The sequence below is a fragment of the Physcomitrium patens genome, chromosome 16 (genome assembly GCF_059467195.1).
Source record: "Physcomitrium patens ecotype Gransden chromosome 16, ASM5946719v1, whole genome shotgun sequence".
Classification (NCBI taxonomy): Eukaryota; Viridiplantae; Streptophyta; class Bryopsida; order Funariales; family Funariaceae; genus Physcomitrium; species Physcomitrium patens.
Window position 1 is genome coordinate 1138041 of NC_143425.1, and position 12709 is coordinate 1150749.

The following is a 12709-nucleotide window of genomic DNA, read 5'->3' on the forward strand; positions in this document are numbered from 1 at the left end:
TGGATTGCTTCCAGGATTTCCCGTGGTCCTTCAGATATCTACACTGGGTTGCCGGCGGTTACTCACCACCTAGATTTCTTGAGTACGTTTCCATTTCCATTTCTTAGATCGCAGCTGCAAGGTAGTTGTCCTAGAGATCAACTCTGGTAGCGCTGTGAATATTATATAAATTACCGCTCGAAATTAGAGGGATGGCCGCAGTTCGATATGACTGGTGAGCAGCAAGAAATCAAATGAAAGAAGCTAGTCGTCGAAGTCGTGTAGGGCGTGATGAAGACTTTTAATTTTCGGGAATTGATCAACGGGGAGTTCTGTAGGGTAAGCAGTTGTGCTTAATAATGATGCCGGAGTACGCCTTTTCCATCGTGCCTTCGATTTCCTTCGCCGCTGCTGGCTCATGCACTGCCCTCCAGGCTTTCTCCAGCAATAGTGCCACCCATAATGGGCCCCCCATTACAGTATACCCACTTTCCCTCATTACACCACAACCACTTACCCCTGGCACCCTTCCAGGTTTAAGCACTACATGCAGCACAGTTTGGCAGAGCACCCAATGGACTGGTACTGAATGAAGGTAGATAAAAAGAAATCTCTCCCCCTAAATTCGTGCACTCATGCTCCTAACGGAAGTCCCCATTAATTCGGGATTCACGATAACAGCTGTGAAGGTGTAAAAACGGCAAAGAAAGATATTACAGGTCCTTTCAATGTGAACTGACTACTTTCACCTGAGAGCAAATGCAGATGGAACGGATTTGCACTTGCAGAATGGTGCTCTAACTACATGATCACTGGTGAGAGGTCCAGGCCACAGCAGTTTGCTACCAAAAGATAAACTTGTCAGGTGCCTCATTGCCTTCCAATATTTTTCTGTGTTGAGAGATCATGGGATCCTCATTAGCAGTGGGCCCTGATCAAAGCATTTTCCAAAGCCCAGTGTGGTTTTACTGGCCAACAGACAGTCCTGCAGGCCACAGTGCAAGACAGGCTCACTTGGGATGAAAAGACTGGAACCAAATAGGCTTGGCAGGTTAGTGCTGGGAAGGGGGAGATCTTGGACAGATTTGTCACAATAAACTTCGAGATGTGCATTGGGCCTCAACATGACTTTATCAATGCATCTCGGAATTGATGACTTTGATCATGAGCCTCAGTACAAAACACCTTCATGACAAAAGGGGATGTTCAATTGTGCACTTGGCAGCCCCTTGTACTTTAGACACAAGATTCTTCCTCTTCCACCCATGCAGGTATCCAGAATTTCAACACCTCATCTTTCTTATGTTGAAAGGTATACTCTGCAAATCCATGCCACCTCATGTCCTTTCATACCATGCACCAAGGTTTGCAACCATGGGGCTGAAACTATTGGGAAGTTTTATGGACAGTTAAACTAAACTTTAGAAGTTTGTTTTCAGGAACTCTTCCTTATTTACTTGGCTTTGGCTTTTGCCATCCTTGCCCCTTTGGTCATTCTAAAACCAAACTTATCTATTGGTTTCCATACACCTTTTTTGTTGTTTTGTTCCTTCTCTTTTGCCACATTCTCTCAGCATTCTCTTCATTTCTTACCTGATTTTTCCAACATTGAATTACAATCATGTTTGCATCAACAAATTTATGTATGATATGATGTAAAATATGTATTCAACCCTAGCATTTAAGCAATTTTAAACAGAGGCTAAGTTTTCTTCATTATATATATATATATATATATATATATACACATGAATTAAGCTATTCAAAATTTTAAGCGAAAAAAAAAAAAAACAAAACAAAACAAAACAAAACAAAAAAAAACAAACACACACACACACACACACACATGTAATGAGATTTAAACATGCCACAAATGCTTGGATTTATTTATTTTATGATATAAAAAAGTGTTCATATGAAAGACAAAAATATTGACATGTATGAGTTTAATGTTCACATGATATTTATTTTTAAATACTATAATGGATGTTTTTTTAAAAGATGCGTGTGGATATTTTCAACTTTTGAAGAGGACATGAAGTTGCAGGTGGTTATGCATATCAAAGGAAAGGAAATAGTTCATTAGTGTCACTGTCACCAGCCATGTTCTGGTTAGGCAACATCATGTTTCGAGAATTGATTTCAGGGAATAAGGTACTAGTATGGGATGAATTAAGCAGTATGTTCTCCAACAGGGATGGCCAACTTGTCTATGCTGAAGATAAGTTGTGGTTTTTTCGACCATTCCTTCTATTGAAGAAATACTATAAGCATAACACAAGTAAGTAGAAATCAGCAAGGTTGCACATAAGAGAAGTGTGGAATGAGATAATTCTTACTTCCAACACCCGTTACTTATAATCAGAGTTCACATCCAATATATATAGACTTCATCCACATTCATCTATAACTAGCTACCACTCGAGACCCTAAACTTAACCGCCTCTCGAGACTCTAGCCGCCACTTAGTCCTTAGTTGCTTTTGACCATTAGTAACTTACCTAAGAGAATATTCTCTATAAGATAACTTATTCTATTTTTACTATTACCTATTTATCTCAACATCTTTATCTTTTACCTCAACACTCCCACTTTGCTAATTGTCAAAGCCCTTCAAACCTAATGCCTTTGTCAACATATGATATCTATCTTTTATCAATGCCTTTGTTAACAAATCAGCAGGCATATCTTCTGTTGCACAATACTTCAAGTCAATCACTCCCATTTCAATCTTCTCTCTTATAAAGTGATGTTGAATGTCAATGTGTTTGGTTCTTGAATGATGCTTTGGATTCTTTGCAAAAGCAAGGCATCCTTGATTGTCACAATTCAATAGAGTTACTTCCAATTGCACAAGTCCAATGTCCTCCAAAACTTGCCTTAACCATGTTGCTTCCATTGCACCATGGCTTGCTGCCATGTACTCCGCCTCCATTGTGGACCTTGCAATTGTGGGTTGCCTCTTGCAATTCCATGAAATTGCTCCCACTCCAACAAAGAATACATAGCCCGTTGTTGACCGCCTATCATTTGCATCTCCTGTCCAATCCGCATCACAATAACCATGCAAAGCAATACTTTCACCTCCAAGGCACAATTTGAAGTCCAAAGTGCCTTTCAAGTACCTCATGATCCTCTTGATGGTTGCCCAATGAAGTGGTCCTGCTTTTGACATGTGTTGACTTACGACACTCACCGCATAAGCAAGATCCACCCTTGTGCCAACCATTGCATACATGAGTGACCCAACTACTGCTTTGTATGGAACACCTTACATTTGGCTTTCAACTTGTGCAAACTCTTCATCCGTGAGCTTCATCAACTTCAAATTAGACTCCAAAGGTGTTCCAATAGGCTTGCAATCCTCCATGTTGAATCGTTTCAACACTCCTTCAATGTACTTCCTTTGGCTCATTGTGATGGTCTTGTTAGCACGATTTCTTGCAAATTCTACTCCTAAGCAATAGTGAAGCTCTCCCAAATCACTCATCTCATATTCTTTTTCTAACTTTACCTTAAACCAATCCATCATCTTTAGAGTACTGGTTAAGATGATTAAATCATCTACATAAAGAATAACAATCATCAAGAACTCTTTTGATTGTATCACATACATAGAATGGTCAGCCTCACTTCTTTGGAATCCCTCATTAACAAAGAATGTGTCAATTCTTTGATACCATGCCCTTGGAGATTGTTTGAATCCATACAAGGATTTCTTCAACTTACAAACAAGATGTTGCTTACCTTCTTCTACAAATCCTTGAAGTTGATCCATGTAGATGTCTTCTTCCAACTCTCCATTCAAGAAAGCCGTCTTCACATCCATTTGATGCATCTCCAAGTCCATTGCTACCCCAATTGCCACAATGGTTCTAATGGTGGTGAACTTAGCCATGGGAGCAAATGTCTCATTGAAATCAATACCAACAACTTGTGAGTATCCTTTGGCAACTAGCCTTGCCTTATATCTCATAATATCACCCATTGCATCCCTCTTGGTTCTAAACACCCACTTACAACCAATTGAAGATCGATTTGGTGGAAGTTGAGTCAATTCTCATATTCCATTGCTCATGAGAGATTTGTACTCTTCTTCCATAGCCTCCTCCCACTTCAACGCATTCATAGACTTCATAGCATCACATATATTCAATGGATTAGCAAGGAGTGCAATATTTGCATGTTCTTCACTTACTTAAGGAAAGATGTGGTCCTTCCACCATTCACCACGTTGTTTTCTTTCTCTTGTAGGATATCTTCTATCATTTGAAGAAGATTCACCTTGATGCTCTCCAACCTTCTTTTCTTTTGAACCTTGTCTTTTTTCACTCAAAGGTTGGTATTCCTCATCATCATCATCATCTTCAACTTCTTCATTGTTTGTCATACCAATTGTATACACTTTCTTCTTCTTCTTCTTCATCTTCTTTGGTTCTTCATGTTGATTCAAATCTCCACTATCTTCATTGTCTTCATCTTCTTCTTCTTTTTTTGTTGCTGAAATTGAAGATGTGTCCACAAATACACCATTACTCCCACTTGGACACATCTCCAAGTGCTTACAAGCACTTTTATGCTCCATAAATTCAACATCACGACTTATGATGATCTTCTTGGTATCCAAACACATTAGCTTATATGCCTTGGTACCTTCACAATATCCAAAAAACACACATTTTGTACCTTTTGCATCAAATTTGGACCACATACAATCTGGTATCTTTGCATAAGCAATGCATCCAAAAGTCCTCATGTGTGAAACACAAGGTTTCCTCCCACTCCAAGCTTCTTGTGGAGTCATTGATGTAAGTGCATTTGTAGGACACCTATTCCTTGTATACACTGCATTCACCACAGCTTCCGCCCAAAATTCATGCCCAAGGTTTTGAGCATGAATCATACTCCTTGCCATCTCCACAATAGTTCGATTTGCTCTTTCAGCAACTCCATTTTGTTGTGGAGTAGAAGGAGTGGAAGTTTGTCTTGCAATACCATGAATCTTCAAATACTCATCAAAGTACTTTGACAAATACTCACCTCCATTGTCTGGACGCAACACCTTGATCTTGCACTCACATTGCTTCTCCACAAGTGCCTTAAATTCCTTAAACTTTGAAAAGCATTCACTCTTGGATTTAAGGATGAAAGTCCACACCTTCCTTGAAAAGTCATCAATAAATATAACAAAGTATCTTGATCCTGCCATTGATGGTGTCCTCATAGGTCCACAAACATCAGAATGCACAATCTCCAATGATTTGGTTGCATGTGTTGCAACTCCACTTGGAAATGAGGCTCTTTGTTGTTTGCCTTGAATACAACCTTCACAAGTAAGATTTATGCATGATTGACCAAGATCTAAGCCACTAACCATGGATTGGAGCTCCTTCATACTTTTGGCATTCAAATGACCAAGGCGTCGATGCCAAATGTCAAACTTGTCTTAATCTTGTGGAAATTCAGCAAATGCCGCCACTTCAATTCCATTCACCTTCTTACAATTGATGAAGTAAAGATTGCCATGTCTAAAGCCTTTCAAAAGATTATCTCTATCCATTGTCTTCACAAAGCATCCATTCATATCAAATTGCACCTTACAACCATGAGAAACAAGTTTACTCACCGAAAGAAGGTTCTTCTTCATCTTTGGCACATGTAACACTTCTTTTTATCTGATCTTCTTCATTTGATTCTTCACAACAATCTCCACGACAGTGGAGCCAATTCCAATGGCTTGTACCATGCCATTATCTCCTAACCATACTTTTGTTGTTGGAATAGTCTCATAAGTGTCAAATGAACACTTGTATGGAGTCATGTGCTTGGTAGCACCCAAATCAATGATCCATTTGGACATGGCAGCTATAGACGTGCCTTCATTTGCCATGAATGCATAATCATCTCCACCAACTTTATCACATGCATTGTTAGCATTTTCTCTATTTTCTTTCTTGGCCTTGTAGCAATTTCACGCAAAATGACCCGGTTTTCTACAAATGAAGCAAGTTCTTGCATTGCTTCTCACATTTTCATGTTGGTTGGAATAGGTACCTTTGCCTTAAGTTGAGAAGAGAGCTGAATCTTCACTTTGATGCTCCTTCTCTTTCCTTTTAGTTACTTCATGTGCAAGTCTTGATGTCACATAGTCCATTGTAAGCTCTTTCAACCTCAAAGACTCCAATGCCACAATGAGGTAGTTGTAGGACTCGGGAAGACTCATGAAGAGAGTCATGACAATATCACCATCCTCTAAAGGCTTGTCAACAATTGCGAGTTGATTTGTAAGAGCCTTTACCTTATTAACATGTGCCATGAGATCTTCACCTGCTTCCATCTTACAAGTGAAGAATTTTCTTCTTGTGAAGAGGATGTTGGACAATTTCTTGCTCTCATATATGTTGCAAAGTATCTTCCATGCTTCCGTTGGTCCTTTGCAATGGATAATGTGAGAAAAGTTGGCTTCATCCAAATTGGTGGCAATAATGCCAAAAGTCTTCTTTTCACGTCTTTTGAAGTCCTTGTGGTCCTTAGGGCTTGCATCTATGCTTGGAGGGTCTTCACTCTCATCTACAATGTCCCAGAGGTCCAAAGACGCCAACAAAAGCTCCATTTTGACCTTCGAATGGTAGAAATTGTTGCCTCTAAACTTCTCAATCACTCTCAAACCTTCACCCTCACTAGAAGCCATGTCTAAAGAGGAGTGTATCAAAAAATATTGAGAGAAGGAGTCTCTAAAAGCTTAAAGTCACCAAACGAAGTTTGCACTAGCAGAATCTCAGAATGCCCTGTTATGAACAAAAGAGTGGTATCTCACTGAAAACACTTTCAACTCAACTTGTAAAGCTTTCTACAAGTAATTGCACCCTCATGGAACTCACAATCACTCGTCTTAATCACTTTCTCATCAAAACACTCAAGGATAATGAAGAAACTTTACCAACTCAAAAGACACTATCAAGGTTTTTCTACAAAGTCTTAACCTCACAAAGAAAGGAGATAAGAACCCACAAAGCAATGTTAGAGATGTATAAGTTTAATACCAATAGCCTCCTTATACCAACAAATCTAACATCAACAAATACCATAAGATCTAATCCACACAAAAGCAACAAAGAGAAAATGACTTCAACTTATTTGAATAGCACAACAGAGAGTGAGTGGACCCATAACCTATTGAAGAAATACTATAAGCATAACACAAGTAAGTAGAAATCAGCAAGGTTGCACATAAGAGAAGTGTGGAATGAAATAATTCTTACTTCCAACACCCGTTACTTATAATCAGAGTTCACATCCAATATGTATAGACTTCATCCACATTCATCTATAACTAGCTGCCACTCGAGACCCTAAACTTAACCACCTCTCGAGACTCTAGCCGCCACTTAGTCCTTAGTTGCTTTTGACCATTAGCAACTTACCTAAGAGAATATTCTCTATAAGATAACTTATTCTATTTTTACTATTACCTATTTATCTCAACATCTTTATCTTTTACCTCAACACCTTCCACTAAATATTTTCAGGCTGATTGGACTGGCATTGAATGATGGGGCACCTAGGTCCCGATGGAATGAATATTTACAGCTGTACATGCAAGAGGGAAGTTGGAGAAATATCGATGGAGACTCTGTGTCTTACCATGCATGCAGGCAGCTTGCACACATGTCTCTCTTCCTGTCACTCCAAGAAGGTCGACTAGGGGGAATAGGCTGAAGAATCTCACTTTGTGTGCAAGACACATGTATGGGTCTAAGAGCCATGACAAATATATTCTTTGATACAAAGAGTTATTATAATTTGTTTCTTAAACAGTCTAAAAGTCTTGCATGTGTGTTCATCTTGAAATGTATACCTTTTAATTCAGAAAATTAAAGACCCATTAAACAATCCATTAGACACATCAAATACAACTTAGTGCCAATTCATGTCCTTATATTCTATCAAAAAATAACATGTGTTGGATAAGTCTAAAGATACACCATAATTCACAAGCATTATTTTCTAAAAAATGCATGTTTTAAAGAGATGATTATTAATAATACCATTATTTTCCCCTATGGATCTATTTTTCTTATTAAAAAAAATACTTCAAGACTATTATATTTAAAAAGCATATTAAATGTGAGAGATCTATATACAGTTTAGATTCAGTTTCATATTTTTAATTATTTAAAATAAAAAACTAACATATGTTTTTAATATGTAGCATTCAAATGGTTATCAAAAGAATTATGTAAACCTAATATTCCATTTCTTTTCTTTAAATAAATTCTCACTAATAATAATAATAATAATATTTTGATAATTCGGAAATAATTATAATCTTTTCATAGAAATGTTAATGAAAAGATTTAGCTATTTATTGATTACAACCTTTACATGCATGCAACACCAAAATTGTACTTTAACTATTTACACTAAGACAAAGTCAAGTGAGTGATTTTATTTTTGATATTTCACTACAATGAAATCTCATACATTTAGAACAATCAAATGTCCATTTGTTTTCAGGATGGACAACAATGCTATTTTTTCTTTTCTTTTCTTTTCTTTTTCTTGATTCAGAAAAATAAGATATAATTGGCACCACATGAAAACTTGGCTTAATTTTTCTTTTTTGCATGGGTAAAAATAATACAAGATCATCACAATGAATGTGGAAGCTTTGGTGTTTTTATTAAATATGTTGATCCATCTTCAAGTTTTGGAAAAAAGTTGTAAAGTATGGGCATGTTTTTTAAAAGAGGACAGATCCTCGAAGAGTGGGGACAATTATTGCCCACCTATCTTATTGGATCCAAGCTCCAGAAGGTGCATTTCCAAATGGAGAAAACTAAGAGACATCCCACAAGACAGGGAGAAAGATATAATGAAGACGAAGAGAGGAAAGGGAAAATAAAGGAAAAAGGTTCTGAGACAGTATGGCAGGACATGGTACTGGAACCTGAAGATTTAGTGTTTTGCATTGTGTTTCTATCTTTCTCAGAAAATGTGGAGCACTGGGAGGCCAGAACCAATCTCAGTTGCTCAAAGGAAAAGGAGGGAGGGCAGGTAAGGGAAGGGAATAGAAGTATTCATACAGAATACTGTATCTACTGTGACTACTACTGCTGTGCTTCAGCTGCAGAGAGGAGTAGAATCTAAGGGAAGCAGAGCTGGGCAGCATTCTTCTGAAGCACATACAAAGGATGCTGGTGTTCAGAGGGGAAGGGAGGGTCAGACAAATCAGAGTATGGAGAGAAGGGAAAAAGGGGAGATGAGAAAAGGAGGGTGGGGTGGTGGCACAATTCAGAACCCAAGAGGGGGGGGTGGAGCATGTATGGATAGATGAACATAATGGGTTGATGGGTGGGGACGAGGTTGTGGGGATTAGGGAAGGGGGATTGAGGGGTATGGGCACTCCCACCACCTCCTCCTCTTTGCTGACTAGAGCCACACATGCCCTTGTCCCCTTCCCATCAAGTGCAGTGGTGCAGTATCATTCAACCAGTATCCTCTCTCCCTTCATTCTGCTGTAGCAATCCCCTCAACCCCTTCTGTGCTGCCTGGGATCCAAACCTTCCTTTTTTCCAGCAAATTCCAAGGACAATTTCATGCATGGCTCCTTCTCCTAGTCCCCCCACCCCCACTCTTCCAAAAGGTCTCCACCATCCACTGTTTTAGCCCAGAGGACCTATGGGATTAGGGCTCCATCCCTTGAAAGTCAGATTTCTGGACCCATCCTTGTCATAGCAGGACTCCTACAATGCCAGATGGTCCACCCCATACACCCTAGATTTATCTTCTCATATGCACTCCCACACTTTTTGGCCTTTGTTCTTTTTTAGTCTTGGTGATTAGCCAAATAAAAAGGAGGAGATGGGAGAAGAATTAGTACTTCATACCATCTTCTTGATTGAAAATTCTGGTGTATTGTAATTTCTTGAAGTGCACAACATAAAGTTGGTTGGGAGAAATAGATAAAACTTATACCTGATAAAATTTGATAAGCCAATTTGTAAATCAAACACCAGTGTTCCTAGATTGCATGATATTGATTATATGAGAGAAGAATTAGTACTTCATACTATCTTCTTCATTGAAAATTTTGGTGTATTGTAATGTCTTGAAGTGCACAATGTAAAGTTGGTTGGGAGAAATAGATAAAACTTATACTTGATAAAATTTGATAAGCCAATTTGTAAATCAAACACCACTGTTTTTAGATTGTATGATATTTTGAAGTAAGTCACTTAGTAAAAGGTATTACCTTAGGTAAATTTCTAGTGGTCAAAAGGAGGCAAAAGAATATAAGGAAGTTACTATGGTGGTATGTAGGATTTGTAGGTGGAGGCTAGATTAAGAAAGAACCTAGGATTTAGTTAAATGAAGTAGAAATGGATGTAATGTTAATGGAAGTTGCATTGTTAGTTGGCAACCACCACCTATAAGTAAAAAGTGTCGGAAGTAAGAGTTATCTTACTACATACTCCCTTTTGTGTGTAACCTTGCTGATGCTAAGTGTTCTGACTTCAAAGTGCTTGTTCTTCAATATCATATTGATTATATACTAAAAGACATGGGATTCCAAATGTGCAATATTTCAAATTAATTCAACATTACTAAAAAAACTTTTTTAAAGTAAAGAAATCTTAAATAAGTTTCTATAGATATGTTCTATATCTAAAAAAATCTTATGATTTGATATGTATCTAGAAAACTTCTTGAAAGATAATAAATAAGTCATTATTTGATATATTATATTATTTATATAATATAATGAATTATTACATTATTTTTTTCTCTACAAAGAATAATCACGTTATTTAATAAATTAAAGAATTAAAGGATCTATTAAATGATATTAACATATATTTTTAATTGAAGTTTTGCAAAAATACATTTAATAGATTCTTAGATCATTAGTACTCCAAAGAAAAAACAAAAAGAAGATTTGTTTTTTGAGACATCTATAAATATCTTCAAAAATATATTTTAAATGCCATGTAATATAACTAAGCTTCAAGAATCTCTTGCTAGAGTAAAGCACTAAATATGTTGTATCTTGCCATTTATTTGAGAAAGAACATGTTTCTTTTAAAGATTTTTATTATAATTCTAGTATTGTGTTATTAAAAATTAATTTATGATGTTGATACGTATTATCAATAAATAAAAGTAATATTTTATAACACACTTGCAAGATTCTTAAATAGCTTTTATAAGCATTTACTACTATTATAATTATTCTAATATACAAGATATTTTAATTTATTTTTGTACCACTTTAAATCTAAGATTTCTTCTACAAACTCTTAGTTATTATGTATTTCAATAAAAGATGGTCATAAGTAATTTTTAATTGATATATTAGTTATAATAAAAGATGTATGAAGGATACATATAATAAATAATAGATTTTTAATAATTATGATAATTTTATTTAATATTTAATTAGATAAATTTATATTTTAATTATTACCAAGCTTTTAAAAATCTAAATACTTACAAGATTAGTTGATATTGATATTATAATATTAAAATTTTACCTTATTATTAATTTCAAATATATATGTTTTTTATTGAAAAATATTTTTATTAGATTTTTGTCATTTACAAGCCTCCATCACTTGTATCTTTATTACTGTGTAGAGCTTTTTTATTCTAAAATCCTTTGCTATTAGATCTTTAATTTTGAAAAGATCAAAAGAATTATATTATAGTTGATGATTATAATTGATGATTATAATTGAAAAAAAAGAAAATTATATGATAAATAAATGTAATTTGTTATATTATAATTAATTTTTTGATAGTAAAATAATTAAAATATTTTTTAACTAATTTGATAGTAAAAATTTATAATATATTTTAATTATTAAAAAAATCTTAATTCAAATATTTAATTTTTAGATTTTATTAGTATAAAAAACTTGAAGATAATTTGATATCAATATCTATTATTTAATATCTTGGATATACATATTTATCTATATAATTCAATAGAAATAGGTAAAAGTAGAGTTATTTCATAATATTTTTTAAGAAAACTTTCTAGAAGCTTCATAGATGCTACTTTGATTTTATATGTGTTTATAGTTGATTGATAGGTAAGAAACTTAGTCAAGAAGTTAATCATGGGTTGATAGCTTGTAGAAAAAGCTAATTTCGTAGCATACATATAAAAAAATTACCTTGCAAGTTAAGATATATGTAACTTGTTAAGCCAACACATTTTGAAGGTCTTATAATACATTGCTATATAGCTCTTAGTTAAGAGTATATAAAGAGACAAGAGTGAAGCCTTCTTCATTCTAGTCAATGCCTTTCTAGTCCTTAGACTTCTTTGAAGATTTTCTAGTCTTCTTAACTTTAGCAATAGCCATTTTAGTTTAATACTATATAATTTTTGAGTAATTTTTTAATCATTTTGTATGACGCAAGAGCATGTTGACATTTTATTTCTTTGAAGTTCATATCCTTGACAATTAAAGGATATTATCAAACATGTTAATAGCAATTATGATCTTTGATTAAATATAATATTATGTAAAAATCCATGATATCAATAAATATTATTAAATAATTTATTTATAATATTTTTTTTATGAATAATATTTATGTTAAAAGATAAAAAATGTACCATTTTATAGAGAAAATCTACAAATTAAAAAATTATTCTAAATAATTTAAATTTAAAATAATTATAATAATATCTAATAAATTATATAATTAATTTTACTTT